The 15396-nt window shown below is 38.5% G+C and overlaps 1 protein-coding gene across 10 annotated transcripts in view; it reads left to right on the top strand.

Annotated features, from left to right (window-relative positions):
• The window catches only part of CENPW (centromere protein W), a 447800-nt gene that overhangs the window by 277039 nt on the left and 155365 nt on the right, over positions 1–15396 (top strand). Inside the window, exons 5-9 of one of the 10 annotated variants that reach the window (XR_014804050.1) lie at positions 1502–3012; positions 4386–7313; positions 8413–8503; positions 11287–11370; positions 12997–13085. The gene's annotated coding sequence lies outside the window, so the exon portion shown is untranslated. Of the gene's footprint in view, positions 1–1501; positions 3013–4385; positions 10630–11286; positions 11371–12996; positions 13086–15396 lie in introns of those variants that run through there. The other 9 variants (XR_014804090.1, XR_014804104.1, XR_014804070.1 and 6 more) reach the window with 9 other exon arrangements.

Below are 15396 nucleotides of genomic sequence, written 5' to 3'. Positions count from 1 at the left end.
TTACACATTCACCTCCCACTCTCCCTTATTCCCCCAAATGATTAAACATAGGAGACCATGACTATAGCTAAATAACAAAGCTCTGCCTTTATTGCTTACCTTTTCCTGAAGGTCTCAATGCATTTCAGGAATGTCTACCCTTGATCTTGCTAGTCCACGACTCTGAAATGGTTGATTTTATTTTTGTATTTGTTGTGTACTGGCGTGAGGACAGGCAGGGAATGGTTAAGATGTGTGGTATCCAGAGGCTGGAAATTGAAACCCCTGTTTCTCACAGCCCAGGTGTGGTGCAGACAGCCCTGGTCTCCACATTTCCTCACTGTGCCCTAAAAATGACCTTAACCCTGACATCGAAAAAGAAGCAACATAACTGTGAAAGGCTGTTGTTGGCTGGCTGTGTGAGACAGAGTGCTGGGGCTGTATGGCACTGCTCTCTCCTGTGTAGTAACACTTCCAGTCTCTCCAAGTTGACCTGGACTCTCTGAAGTTATAGAGAGGTCAAAGTTAATCCTCAGTGCCCATCAAACTCACTTTATGAGTCTGCTCCATGAAGCAGTAGGAAAATGACTCAGATCAATTCTCTCCCTTCTATTCAATCTTGAAACCTATTGGAAAGAATTGTTTTCTTCTAAGATATTTCACCCAAATACACACCTCTTTCACTATTCTCATTGAATAATAAAGAAACTAATATGTAAATATGTGTGTATGTATATATATGTGTGTGTGTGTGTATGTGTGCAGATATGCAAAACAATATTGCTAATGCAATACTCAATTTCCCCAACAAACTGCATTTCCCTTTCATTGCTTCATCATTTTTCATATACTCCATATCTTTACCAATTATAAATCTGACAATGATAACAAAAGTATCTTTGTAGCTTCTTTAAAGAGTACATGTCCTTATTTTTTTTTCCTTCAAGGCGGTTGTTCATGCTTTGTATGATATTTAGGTTCTATAAGGTAGAAGATTGCTTTCTCTCTCTCTCTTTCTTTTTCTTTCTTTCTTTCTTTTTTTTTTTTTTTTTCCTGTGTTTCTCAGGATAGAATGATAGAAAGTGATCAAACCAGGGAATGGAAGAGTTTAAGCAAATGGAATTTTTTCCCCAGAATTTATTGAAACAACATGGACAGGTTTTATTCTTTTTAAAAAATAACTGGTAAAGTTAGTTTTATAAAGCACTTCTTGCAACCATTTAATTAAATTCAAGGCTTATGCCGTATAATTCAAATCTTATGTAGTGAGCCTCTTCTTTGCAAGAACAAACAGTTTCAGGGAGAGTCATTTCTCAAATGCTCAACTTGTTGGAACCTTGCTACAGAAGACTCCTCATAACACTCTTTTTATCTTTCAGGGCCTCTGAATACTGAAAATTGGAAATGAAGGAATAAGACCTCTGATAGATTCCATAAGCTTAATGGGGGGTCAATATCAGCTCATGAAAGCGTGATGTCTTAGCAGAAGTGAAGTGGTCTCATTACTATTCTTTGCTTGTAGGTATTTCCTCAGGAAGATGAGCATGAAGAAAACTGACTTCTATTTCAGATCTCTCCCTACGCCATTGCTCTGTTGAACATTCATATGTTGAGGGTGATATTTATGAATTGATTCTTGAATGTTCCACATAAGAAGGACATATATAAACTGATGACTCATGACAGGTTTCAGTGTGATATAACCTATGTTCCAGTTGTACTCAAAAGACGACATTTCAACTCAATCTCAAAATCTGAGCCAAGGCTTACTGAATGGCAGACCACTACCCTTGGACATGCTAGCTTGGTTCACTTGGATTTCTTGATGCAGCAGAGAATGCCCAGCACCAGCAATGCTTTCTTAGGGGTTGACCCTGAAGGAAACTGTGGCTAAATTACCTTGGACACCAAGAGGACAAGCAGTTTTTCATTCTTTTCACTTCCTTCATTACATGCTTTCTCTGGAAATATGTTTTTATTAGTAACTGGGTTTTGAAATTTTTACCAAGGTGCCAGTGTAAACTATTTTTTTCTATATAAATGCCTCCAATATCTGATGTGTACATAGAGGCCAGGGTAAGCCAACCATGCTATTAGGAAACTAATAAATATGTCTCCTTTGTTTTGTATTAAACAAGAAAAAGCAAGATAATATTGCTTGTGCCAGATCAGGTTTTGACTGCTATGTGCTTATCCTTTACATAACAAGTGTATTTTATAAGAAAAAAAACACAGGGGAAATATTTTTATTTATTTTATTAGTTGTACAAAAGCCATGTTGGCAACTGAAGAACTAATAAACTGAAATTGTCTCATGTGGTTCTTATTATGGAATCAAATATTAATGTAAGAGGCAAGCACACACCAATCATAACCCCATCTGGCTGAAAGAACAGGAAAATGTGGCTCCACTTTCATTAGTGGAGAGAGGCATATATTTCATGATGTGTTCAAACCTGGCTCTAAAGGCACTCTTACAGCACTATAGCATTTTGTACCACTCAGAAGGGCCTTATCTACTGATACAGATTAATGTCATTGACATGGCTTGAAGAGAGGGTAGTCCTAGTCTTGCAACAACATTAACAGAGCCTCAATAGAGAATGGAGTAATCTTTCTTGAGATTCTGGGAGGGAAAGAAGCTGAACCAGTACATGAATATACAGTTCTTGCAATATACACTATTTGCAACAAGTAAGTTGACATGCATGTAACCACCAACATTTCATTCAGAATGTTTAGTCTTTTCCATAACCAGACAAAACCATTCAAGCTCTGGAATCAAAAAACTGCATGCATAAATATTTCCTAAGTTCCTTCAGTGCTGTTTTCAGTTTATCTCCCAGGAAATTGAAGGGTAGCTATTATTAATGGAAGGTAGGCATTCACTGGCAGGGGGCTGGGTCAGCAAGACACAGCACTAATTAAATCATCCCTGAAAAAAATGAGGTGTGGTCATTTGAGCCTCTCTCAAGCACTAGCATGTTCTTTATTAAGAACAGAAAATAGGGAGTTCCTGTTGTGGCCCAGTGGGTTACAAACCCAACTAGTATCTATGAGGATGAGGGTTTGATTCCTGGCCTCAGCCAGTGGGTTAAGGATCTGCATTGCTGTGAGCTGTGATTTAGGTTGCAGTCGTGGCTTGGATCCTGTGTTGCTGTGGCTGTGGTGTAGGGCAGCAGCTGCAGCTCCAATTCTACCCCTAGCCTGGGAACCTCCATATGCTGCAGGTGCAGCCCTAGAAAGACAAAAACAAACAAAACCAAAAAACAAACAAACAAACACCAGAAAATAGCACGTCCTGATAATCAAAGTAGAGTCCTTCTGGCTTCTCTTTGTCACTTGCTATTAGGTGTGTGTGTATGTGTTTGTGTTTGTGTTTTACACCCACCATTGAATAGGTGGCTAAGTAATAATATCTCCCCAAAATATGTTGAGTATCCTGACTTTTGACCAGTGTGTGCCACAACTGAGATGACATTATTTCCCTATTCTGAACTTATTCTGGAGTGTAGAAGAACTGATAAATTAGTTCTTAACATATTTTATTAAATTAAACTTATACTTAACATGTAACATTGATTATTGATTTAGTTGTCAGGAAAATAAGGGCAGAAAAGGACTCATCACACAAAAGTTCTAGATTTATGATCCTGTTTTAAAAATCCATTCTTTTTGTAAACAATCTTAAAATAAGGAGTCAACAGACCAAAAAGGAAACTATAGCTAAAAGAATTGTTTATGAAAAAATAACACTAACAAGTGTTTTCATCAGTGGCATCCTTAATTACTTAGTTTGCTGAAAATCTATACTGCTGGACCTATTTGGTAACTAAATGATTGGCTAAAGATATTACCAGAACTGAAACGACTACTCCATTGGATAATGACCAACCACTGATGATAATAAACTCATGTTCCTAAGGTCTAAGACTAGATGGTAAGTGCTGAAAAACTGTTGTTTGCCGTCTTGGGATCTGCTATATCTGGAAAAACTGAGGGTCATATTAAAATGCCTGACTGGCTTCTGATACCTGTTTTATTCTCCTTTAGTGAGAAAGGCTGATAAAGAAAAGCTGTGAATCCCTGGCTCTGGCATCAAGATTTAGACTTGCATATTAGACCTACTACCTAATAACTGCAATATTGTTATTGCTTTCTTTTGGAAATTCAATAAGGGAATAAGCCATGAGGATTTTTGCTCACTTTTTTTTTTTTTTTTTTTTTTTTTTTTGTCTTTTTAGGGCTGTACATGTGGCCTATGGACGTTCCCAGGCTAGAGTCAAATTGGAGCTGTAGCTGCCAGCCTATACGGCAGCCACAGCAACTCGGGATCCGAGCTGCATCTGCAACCTACACCATAGCTCATGGCAATGTCGGATCTTTAACCCACTGATCGAGGCCAGGAATCAAACCCTCGTCCTCATGGATATTAGTAGGGTTCGTGACTGCTGAGCCATAATGGGAACTCCAGCTTACAATTTTATCCCAAGCCTTGCCCAATGTATGGCATAGATAGTCAAAACATATATTTTAGAAAAAAATAAGTGAATGAACTAATATATCTAACTTAAATTTTTAATGTATAAAAGAGATACTAATATTTATCTTATAGAGTTATTTCAAGGACTACATATGGTGTTATATGCAAAAATCTAGAGAAATTATTAACCTACCATAGATGGATATTAGAAATATCTAATGATGTTTGTTTATTTAATAGATAATCCACATACATATGAAAAACTTTACTTTTTTCTCTATCTGGTATCTTCCTTGACTATTCTTAACAATTAATGTGACGCCAGAAGGTGAGGATGAGACAAATTTTGAAGAAAGAAGAAAAGGAATGCGATTCAGAATTAATATCATGTAAATTCGGAAGCCATATACACACCCAAACATTTTTGTTTCCCCCAAGTACCTGAAGCTTGACCAATGTTAACATATCATCATTGAATCCCAGAAGACTTTTATACGCAATTCAAAAATTAGTCGATTTATATAATCTGTATTTCAATTCAAGTGATATGAATTTGACAGAAATGGAGGAAGGGATATATATAACCGCTAAATGCTTTCTTTCCAGAAGACAAAGTTCTTTTCTTGAGCCATGGTAGCCATATAATATAGATGAGCCTGAGTAAGAAAAGACATCCATTTGGAAGGGGTCATTTTACTGCTCTATTACATTGTGATTCATAGCAGCCGAACCAAGAGAGGAACCCAGTTGGTGAGGTCAACAAGTGCTGCAGACGTGGGTAGCAGAAACAAGCCAAGCCTAACCCTAAAGGGTGTGCCTCCCGGGACTGCTACCTTTATGGAAATACAGCTCAGCAAGGGCTAAGGGCACAAGTTTTCTGCAACAGCTTTCGGGACTGCGGATGTGTATGTCCCCAGGCCTCCTATGGATGGGCCCCTGATTAATCCTTTGAACAGCATTACTTCTGTTTCTGAAGGCAAAGCTGGAGCTCAGCACAGCCACCGTGCCAAGCCACTAGAAAGGAAAACCAGAACCGGCAGGGATCTCTCAGCACTGTGTTCCCATCTACGATGTTTATTCCTCTAAATCTTTTAACAATTAAAATACTCTCAATTAGTATACAAGCATCTTTATGATTTGCTATATTCTTTCAACTTTCAGTGTAACATTATTTATTTTAACTTCAATTTACTTTTGATGTGGTGCATGTATACAATTTACCACAGAACCCGTTTTTAACATTTAACAGGATGCTTCCTCTTTCCTTTCTCAAACTATTTTCAATCACATGTTTCACATTTTCATTGGATTCAGATATGTTTTCAGCAGATAGACAGTAAAACAAACAGAAATAAATTGATTTTGGTAAACAGCAGAGATGTAACACAAGGCAAAAGTTCAATTTACACTTTTTATGTTTTTCTTCTTTTTTTTTTAACTGAAGGACACCATTTTCATTTTGGGAGATAGGATAATCTAAACTAGAGGACATAGAGTGTTAAAGTTTAGCATTTTCCTTCTACTGATGGTCGCTTTTTTATCTGCATTATAACACTTCTCTAACAGTTAGAACATGAAGGGAGAGTTGTAATAAAAAATGTTGTGTTTATTTAAAATGCAAAGTGTAATTGCCACCACCAATATCAACACAAAGCCTTCTTGCTAAAAAAAAGTGAACTAAAAAACGTCTGAAATTGCATTTGATTCTTAAAAATCTAGTGTGAGGCACTTCGTTCAAGTCAAATAAAAGTCGGATAACAGTTCTCTACTTAGAGTATTGCCCACCAAACCTGGACCCTTTTCCCCAGGATCTTTTGTTTCAAGGGCTCATTGGGAAGACTTTCTCTCTGTGGTTCTACAGTGTTTGAAGCAAGTGGAATCCTGGGAAATAAAAGAAGAAGACATCATAGCAGCAATGTTCCCCAAATGGCTTGGGAATGCTGGTCTCGCAAGCTCTCTGCTGCTCTCTGTTAAATGATGTATGGCTAAAACGATGTATGGGTAAAATTTCTATAGAATTTAAGTGCCTTCATATAAATTAATATTTGAATGTTTATAAGTTACCTCATTTATTCCCTGCAAATACACCTTGAAGGAGATCTTTTCTCCATTTTCACATGGAGAAATGGCGGTCCACTGAGGTTAAGTAACTAAGCTGAGGTCATATGGAACAGCCATCATTTGACTCCAGGTCTGACGGAGCCAAGTCCATGAATATCATGCTCAGTGCAGCCCATTCTCTCCTGCAGACAATGCTGTAAAGGTACAATGCTTCACAAGAAAAAAACGGAGAGGGGGCAGGAGAGGACAGTGAGTTTGGTGTGAGTTTTGCTTTATTCCCTATCACCCCCTTTACTTACCTCAAGCTCAGTTTCAACCCCTTTGCTGGGGTTAAGACTCCCATTTCCTGGGTGACTATATTAGTTTTTATTACTTCATAACAAAGTACCACAAATTGAAAGGCTCAAAACAGCACCTATTTCTTAGTTCACAGTTCTGTGGAGCAGAAGTTTGCAGGGCATGGTGGGATTCTCTACTTAGAGTACTGCAAGTCTGGAATCAAGGCGTTGGCCAGGCTGAATTCTTGCTGGAGGTTCTGGGGAAAAGCCCTCTTCAGTTTCTTCATGTCTTTGGCATAATTCAGTCCCCCGCAGTTTGGAGGACTGATGTCCCCCTTTCCGTGCTGGTTGTTCTCAGCTCCTAGTGGTCTCTTTCGGCTCCTCTCCACGTGGCCCTCATAGATGGTTCACAATGCAGATGTTTGCTTTCTTCTAGGCCTGTCGGAATTTGTCTCTCTCCTCTTCTACCAACCAGTGAGCACTCCCTGTTTGTAAAAGGCTCATATGATTCGGTAAGGCTCACTTAGTCTCCCTTTCTTAAGTTCAACCCTCCATGTTATATAACCTATACACTAGAGTAAAATCCATTTTCTTACCAATCTCAGGAATTAGATCAGGAATGCTGGGGACCTTCATAGATTTTAGTCTGCCATAGTGAGACATCTATTCCAATATTTTTTATTTATTTGTATTTATTTATTTTTCTTTTTTGGCTACCCCACAGCATTTGGTGTTCCCAGGCCAGGCATCAGATCCGAGTTGCAACAACACCCAGATCCTTTCAACCCACTGTTCTAGGCTAGGGATTAAACCTGCATTCTGGTGCTGCAGAGATGCCACCAAAGCCATTTATGCCACAGTGGGAACTCCCAATATTTTTAAAATGACTTTAGATTAAGAAAGAATGTATCTGTAGGGTATATATTCCAATTTTTAAGTATATTATTAAGTCACATGATTTTACATTTGATAGAATCTATGAGAAAGATATTTTAGGGATAGCACAATAAAGCATTTGGGGCTAACAGAGTGAATATCTGAAACCATTAATTGAAAAATAAAGATATCCGAGTTCCCGTCATGGCGCAACAGAAACGAATCCGACTAGGAACCATGAGGTTGTGGGCTTGATCCCTGACCTCGCTCAGTGGGTTAAGGATCCAGCATTGCCATGAGCTGTGGTGTAGGTCCCAGACTCAGCTTGGGATCTGGTGTTGCTGTGCCTGTGGTGTAGACTGGCAGCAACGGCTCTGATTAGACCCCTAGCCTGGGACAGCCTGGGAACCTCCACATGCTGTAGGTGTGGCTCTTAAAAAAAAAAAGAACAGAAGAGAAAAGAAAAATATGGATATTGTTTACTGTGTTTAATCTGGCTATTTTGGTCAATATGCTAGTATTTAAGATGTTCATATAATGTTGGTATATTGTCAAAATTCGTACTGTTATTGTATTTGTACAGGGGAAACTATTGGGAAGAAGTAAAGTGAGAGTAATTTCTGTGGGTCCATGACTGGGGTGTGCCAAGGAACTCCTCTGTTTTCTCCTACCCCTCTCTGCAAATCCTGTTTCAGGTTCTCATGCTCCAAAATAAGAGCCCTGTTGTCTCCACAGGCTCATTCTGAGCTGGATGCCATAAATTCTGGAGATTTTCACCAGCAGCAGCTCGGAATCAGAGGTGGGAGCCGTTCACCCCACAGGGAAGGTGAGCACAGGGAAGGCAAGAGAGAGAGCGTGTCAGAAAAAGGATCTGACTGTGAGCGCAGAGGAAGTGTTCCCCCAGAATATTCAGACATTAAGACAAAAAGATAGAAGTGTGAAGGGGGTGGAGGAGACACTCTTCCCCCCTCCCCCACCTCAAGTCACTTTAGAATTTAGCTTTAGCACTTCTAAGTGCAGATGCAGATCTTTCTGTGGCTTCACTTTAAAGTAACTAGTGCTTTTAAATGGAGATTAAATGCCGAATACATACCAGAGGTAACACATTGGTGTTATAATGCAAACCCATGAGAGAGATAACACATTAGTGTGAATCAAGCCCACTCAAAATGTAAATAATGATACCTGATCACTTCCTGATGTTTCAGTGGAAAGGGGTGGGGTTGTAAGTTGGAAGCAATAGAGATACAGAGAGGCTGACTGTTCTCTGCTTGCCCTCTTTCTATTTATATGTGTATATTTCCCTCCTTTATCAACCTAAAACTTTGCCTCAGTCTAAAACCTAGAAAATGAGTAAACAGAATTGACTATACTAAGTGATTACACTGTTTTATAGTTGTGTCACAACTTTATTGGCTTCACGTACCTTCTCTCATTTTTACCTTCACAATAAACTTTGCAATGTCATCCTCAGTTTCAGGATGATGAAACTAAGGCGCAGACACTTTAAGGAACTTCCTGTGCTCTTGCAAGCAAGGAATTGGTTGAGGCATCCCTGAGACTCAAGACATTCTACTCTAGTTCCCACGGCCTGCCATTCCACGAGAGCTGCTTCCTGTTTATGCGACCTGGGTACAGACACAGAGGAGCAGCACACAGTGGCTTTTGATGTCCTCAGTCTTTGAGTTCTGTACCATAAAAGAGACCCTGTTTATTTTAATATTATATTATAAAAGGAGCTGCCTGGACCACTGATAAGACAGCTTGAGGTTGTTTGTTGCACTTTCATTTTGAGAAGATAATTCATACAGTACTCAGGATCTAGGGTACTGTAATCTATTGTAAGAAATCCTAAAGAAAAGTCAAGATTTCTGCATTTTTTTAAATTCTGCTATTTATCTCTTAGTTTAGGACAATATGTTTAAATACTATCATTCATATATTTGGAAGCTAGAAAAATAAGTAATTTCAGTGGATTAGTTTAGGTTTCGTAACTTCAAAATAACGGTTAACATTCATCTAGCACTTACCATTTGGCAGCAACTGTTCCAAAGGCCAACAAATGGATCAACTATTTTAATTCCTATAACAGCTGCCATGTGCACTGGATGCTACTGTTACTCTGCATTTTTCCTCTCAAGGAGGAAACTGGGACCTTAAGTAACTTATCTAAAAGTTTATAGTTAGCAAGATGCAGAGCAGGGATTTGAAACCAGCTCATCTGGCTCCAGAATCCATGCCTCAAATGTTAGGAGAACTGCCTTCTGTCATTAACTGTGTGATGACTATGCATTGTCTATATGCACTGTGTTTCATTCCAAATTCATGGGCTTCCCTAGCTACTAATTTTTGTATTTCATTTTAATATCTCTATTTTTTCCCCATTGTTTTTGTCTCTCTTATAACCAGAAGCAGGCTTTCTGTTTCAGTCCCAAATGTGATGTGGGGCTTGATACAGAATCTTTAAAAGACCAATCTAATTTACTTAATAAAGAAATAAATGGGTGAATTATCATGTGAGATAGCAAAATGTTCATAAACCTGTTTGGACGTAATTTTCTGGGAGAGGAGGTTCTGTTTAAAGCTTTCCCTGAAGTGAACTCTATAGGGAGGTCATGTAGGAAAAGTACAGGAATGTAGTTTGAAAACGAGTGAGTGTATAAACCAGCAGTGTTTGCTAAGTAAATAAATTTCCCCGGGCTTTGTTTCCTTACCTATGAATAAAGCTTTGGTCTATGCCTTCTTTAAAGCCTCTCATTTCAAAATCATATGACATTATAATTCCTTAAATTATAACAGAACTTCAATGGCCAGCTTCTAAAAGCCTTAAGCATTTTGTTTCTGTCAGTTGACTTTTTCTGGGCTCAGGAGTATCACATCCTTCTTTCTCCTCTTTCTCTTTCTCCTCTTTCTTTCACAGCAAAAAAAAAAAAAAAAAAAAAAAAAAAAAAGGATTCCCCAAGTGGTACAGTTATTTTTCAGGCTCTCTCACAGCTGAAATTATTTACCACATAAAAACCCCAAACCAAAGCAGTGACATATCCCTTATAAACTATTCACAAGCTATTCAACCAACATGAAAAGTGGAAAATACGTCTTTGCTCATAAGGGGACATTGGCAAAGATTAAATAGACTTCTATGAAGTTCAGGGGTTGAAAGTCATATTATATCATTATCAAAGCTAGACATTTTTCTTCAAATAATGGGTAGCAAGAGAGCCATCTTCTGTCCTTGCTGTGCATGTGGAAATCTCTTGGACAACAGTGGAAACTTTGTATGAAGAAGTGATCATAGGGTGCTTCTTTGGCTTATTTATTTATCTGATTTATTAAATCTTCCTGAGCCTCTAGAGCCATGAACAGAATTGTAAAAAATCCTAGTGTGCATAAATCTCAGTTTCTTTCCCAACCTCGCAGTTGGGATTCTCCATATCAATCAGACAAAAGCCTGGATTCAGCCCAGAGTATTAATGAGAGTTGCATTCTCATTTTGCAGTCCTAAACAGGATTACATTTGTTAACACATTTTCCTCTCTGATCATTGTCCAGAATGCCTCAGGTTTTCTAATGTTTATTTTGTTTTTTTCTAATTTGTTTTCTGCTTCCAAGGGTCGCTTGAACTACAAAATGAAGAAGGGTGGATGGAAGGAAGCTTTTTCTCATCAAGACTCAAGTCCTAAATCCATTTCTTTGGCAAGTTTGCCCCAAGGCACCAACCAGAACTAGGAAATAGAAACTGGCTGACAATTTTCCCTGGTGATATATATTCAGATTATTAATATTGATACTGATAAATTATTAGATCTACCAAAGCAAAAGATATTGGTTACTTATCTATCCCTGTTTTTTGAAGCAAGGTCTGAAATTTCCAAGGGTCACAAGATTAAGATCAGCTTTATGGGTGTGTGAGCCATACAGTCATACAGGACACCAAGCTTAGAGGGTTCCATCCTTGGTCTGTGCTCTGTTAAAGCAGTCTTGAAAGTCTTAACAGTTTTTGAATAGGAGGACTCACATTTTCATTTTGCACTGGACCTTGTAAGTTGTGTAGCCAGTCCTGCTTAGGTTTGATCTGATTAGGTGATTTCAGTGATGTCATAGATGCCCGTTTTATTCCTATCCCAGGGCTCACAACACTAGAGGGGCAGAGCAGCTGCCAAATAACTGATCTACATGTACCCAGAGCTATATAATGGACCCTGTGGTTGACCACCTTGAAATCTGAAGACATAGATTTTCTCTTTTCCCAGACCTTTGTGTGGTTTTTTAAATGTGATAAGATTTCTTAAACCATGGTAAGACAAGTTAGCTCTGAGTTGTAGCCTTTATTTATTCATCAGTAAAGATATTACTTTATTAAGGTTTTCTCTGACAATGAGGACTATACTCAAATTCTCCAAGCACTTTGGAGAATCATGAGAAAAACATTGGTTAAAGTGGAGCTATTTCTCCTTTATGGCAAATTAAGTGTTAATGCTATGCTATTTTTCTCATACCATTCTTAAGTTAGGTAACTGAAAATATCCCCCTCTAGTCACTCCTCTTCAACCATATCTCCTGTCAACCTCTCCAGTCTCTCCAATGCCATCAATCTTTTCTACTGTCACAGTAGGACATTGTGGACATCCAAGCATCTGATGGGAAGGAAATCCCTCCATCAACTCTTCTGTTTCTTTTGCCCTTTCCCTTACACTTGATGATAATTGTTTTGACTGCTCCCTTCCCTTGTTATACTGTAAACTTTCCCTGACATCCATATATTTCTTTCTCTTTAAAACATTAATTTAAATGAATTGGTAGACTGAATATTTGTTGCGGTTCACTTACTTCTTTTTTCCATGCTGATTCTGCCTTCTGCCAAAATTGAATTTGCTTTGAACTCTCATTTTTAATGACCTGATAGAAAATATTTAACCAATGATATTCCATCTCCTTTGCTAATGAGGAGCATAGCATGTTTATTTAATAAAGATGTGCTTATACAAACTAAAGTAGCTGCAAAAGCTCTTTTGCATTGGGCAGATGGTGAAAAAGAAGGTCAATTTAAAGGACCTTGTAATAATAGACCGGTAAGAGTTTACAGTCTCTTTGTTAAAGATCACATGTTCTAGTGAATGGAGGAAGTGCCATCATCAACCTTTAAAATAATGAGGAATACAGTTTTACATATGATCTTATGATAAAATCTCAGGTTAGCAAACCCTTATTGAGAAAATGGATGAGTCTAAATTTTTTCCTATCATTTATCTTCAGCAAATACATTTTAGGTATTCAACAAGTAATTTGACTAATGGATATATTCCAATGTTTCTCTTTCAGTTTGTTCTCAGAAAATTGGTTAGGAATTCATCCACTGCCCACATACCCATAAGAAACAAAGAAAATAAAAGATACAGAAGAAAATTGAGGTGAGTTAGATATGATTTTTATTAAATTAAATCCAAATTCTTTTAGATTTTGAGTATACAGGAATGTTATGTTCCCACGGAGGGAAAAATATAATAGTTTTCTATTATATAACCTAAGCCATTCTCCAAGGAGATACATGTTCAGCCTTTTCCCTTTTTCTATTAAACAAAAAACTCTATAGTGGGAGTTCCCACCGTGACTCCATGGTAACGAACCCGACAGTATCCATGATGATGTAGGTTTGATCCCTGACCTTGGTCAGGGAATTAAGGATCCAGAGTTGCTGTGAGCTGTGGTGTGGGTCTCAGACACAGGCCGGGTGCTGCATTGCTGTGGCTGTGGTGTAGGCTGGCAGTTACAGCTCTGATTCAACCACTAGCCTGGCAACTAACATATAGTGTGGCTGTGGCCCTAAAAAGACAAAAAAGTAAAAAATGAATAAAATTCAACAGAGAATGGGGAGAAATGTGCTGCTGACAGAGGCTGGTAATTTTTTTCCTCAGAGTCTACCTACATGTTTCATACCCTCTTGGTTCATCTTGTCTTTAATAGGATGCACAACTTCTTAAAGGGGTTGCGTTTATCTTCTGGATTAATAAGGTCATGGGAAGTCCTAGTGATCACTTGCTAAACATCAGAAAGCACAAAAGAATAGCATGTGTGAGAGGAAAGGGCCTATAGATATCTTGAGGCGGGGAGGGGGCAGCTTTATTTTTTTTATTTTTTATTTTATTTTTTTGTCTTTTTAGGGCCTCACCTGCTGCATATGGAAGTTCCCAGGCTAGGGGTCAAATTGGAGCTATAGCTGCCAGCCTATGCCACAGCCACAGAAACATCAGATACTTAACCCACCAAGTGAGGCCAGGGATTGAACCCACATCCTCATGGATGCTATTCAGGAATTCCAGGGGCCCAGCTCTTGAACTGAGTCTCATGATTGTCCTCATAGCGTAGGGCTGGGGCCTGGAGAAGCCTTGGATTATATAAGGGTCCAGGGAAACCACATATTCCGTATGCAGTGCATACTGAGGTAGAGTTTTCAAATGTATATAGGTAACAAAATCCAAGTTTATTTGAAAATCATTATTTAATTAAAGAAGATATTTATAATTGTCAAGTTTGTCTCCCAACAAATACATGGATGATATGGTAATATGAAAGTCCATTTACTTTTCTCTCATGCTAAGAATAGATTCTTTTTAAGTAATAGGGCCTGAGGCCACTGTGAGTAGAAGTGATGGTTAAGTGTGTGGGAACTGGTATCTGTCAAGGAATGAATTTTATTTAGTAACTTCCTAGCTGTGTGAACTTGGATCTGTTATTTTACCTCTCTTGCCTCCATTTCTCTACTGTTTAATGAGAATAATAGTATCGCCCCCATTAGGCCATTATGAGGCCTATATGAGTAATTATAATGAAAATATTTAGATGAGTTCCTGGCATACACACACACACACACAAAATCCCACAAATGATACAAAGTTAATAAACATTAGTATAAGCTACATTCAACAACTTCAAATAGTTCTGGACACTCACCTGTTAGGTGAGTGGGTTCGAGAGATTGGGTCTTTCTTTTGGACACTCAATCTAACCAAGCTTGTGAAGAGGCCTACCTCCCTTGTACCTTCATTAAGAGCACACTCTGTATGTCGTTAAGTATTTAAATACTAATGCATGGTACTATTTTGGCTGTGGTTTGGTATTTGAGTGGCAAATTTATCACAAGAATGATCAGTAGTTACTTTGTTGCTTTTAACTGTCACTTGCTGATTTTGTCCTGGACCCTTCCCTCCCTCAGCTTCACAGCCACATTTCCAGCCAAGCCTTTCTTCTTCCCCTCAAATCCCCAAACACCCATTGTCTGAGTGCACTTTATGACACATTTGAGGCTATGCCCTCGAAGAGCCAGAAAAATGGGCACACACCATCCAAGGGTGACCATAATAAAGAGAATGCCGATTTGTTCATGGAAGCCATTCAAAGGGCTCCAGAGCTTATCCACAAAGGCTGTCATGTCACACTGCTATACCACATTAAACACAGGCCTGTGCAACATTGATGTGTTTCGTAACTTCAGAAATAACAAAAACCTCAACTGCTTCCAGGCTTTTAATTTCCTTTTGTAACCATTGTTAACTGACTATTCAATGTAAAATGAAAAGCTAACCCTCAGTCCACTAACCCTTCCAGTCCCTCCCTCTCCCTCTAATTCCTCTTCCAACATCCATTTAAAAAATAGCACAGCCTCCCCTTAGCCTTTCTGAGAGGAGAGCTCACTCTTCTCCACAGCAGATTCTCCTAGAGTGG

Source organism: Sus scrofa, chromosome 1 (assembly GCF_054392235.1).
Source record: "Sus scrofa isolate SSC_HxYL_T2T_F1_AM1 chromosome 1, Sscrofa_HxYL_maternal_Yorkshire_Landrace_v2.0, whole genome shotgun sequence".
Lineage (NCBI taxonomy): Eukaryota > Metazoa > Chordata > Mammalia > Artiodactyla > Suidae > Sus > Sus scrofa.
This window is presented reverse-complemented; position numbering and strand designations above follow the sequence as displayed.